Below are 1,078 nucleotides of genomic sequence, written 5' to 3'. Positions count from 1 at the left end.
CCCGTTCAGCCTGTCTGCTCCTTTTGGGAACACTTTAGAGAGGAAGCAGAGCTGCTTGTAGCTAAGCTAGCGCCCCGCTCTGCTGGTTAAAGGATCTAAATGCGTTTCCTCAGCCGATCTTTCTCCGCCAGCCGGCTGAGATCAAAGGCCCGGGAGCCGGTGCGGGTACATTTGCAGAGAGGACCTCTCCAAGGGCCGTCTGCCTGACGAAATACAATGAAATAAGAGGGAAGAAGGTTCTGCTCTTCCAGCCTGGGCTTGTCCCAAAATCCCTGCAGCGCAACCAAACAACACATTTCGGTGCATTCATCTTCAAAAATCAAAAACTGCATCTCTTCTAATAAAAACGAAGCTGTCTCTACAGCAGGGCCCTAAACGTCCAGACCTGGAGGGCCACAATACGGCACAGTTAGGTGCCTACACTGGGCCCACATATTCGATTCAACTCAGATCTAATCACACACACAAATGTGCTTAGATGTTCAAACACACTGTTCAAAAGTATTCGGACACCCCTTCTAATCACTAAATGGAGACTAAATGGTGCAGCACACATAGCTTGTATAATCTCCATTGAGAAGCACTGACCAATAGCAGGTGCAGGAAACCATGAACCCATTGGCACCATGCTGCCTAATAAATGTGTGGCGTGGGCTAGTAGAGGGGTATATAACCCCCCAGCATTGAGCTGTGGAGCAGTGTTCTTTGGAATGATGGGTGGTGGAGCTCCACCCAATACCTTTGGGATACCTCACTGATGGGTTTTTTTTTGTGTGTTTTTTGGCTGAAAGCAATCAAATTCTTACAGCAATGTAATTTTATTATCTGCAGTATCCAATTTAGCAAAACACATGGTGCTATGATATAAAAGTATTGGGACACCTGACCATTCATTGTTATTAAAAAGAGTTGATCCTGCTGGAGTTTGTTGTAGTAACTGTCTCAACTGTCCAGGTAAGAAGACGAGATTCTACTAGATTTTGGAGCTGCATTGCCGTAAAGATTTGATTGCATTCATTGACAAGAGCGTCACCACTCCTCCTCATCTCCAACTCCCCAACTCATCTCAATACCAGTA

The sequence above is a fragment of the Salminus brasiliensis genome, chromosome 19 (genome assembly GCF_030463535.1).
Source record: "Salminus brasiliensis chromosome 19, fSalBra1.hap2, whole genome shotgun sequence".
Taxonomy (NCBI): Eukaryota; Metazoa; Chordata; class Actinopteri; order Characiformes; family Bryconidae; genus Salminus; species Salminus brasiliensis.
This window is presented reverse-complemented; position numbering follows the sequence as displayed.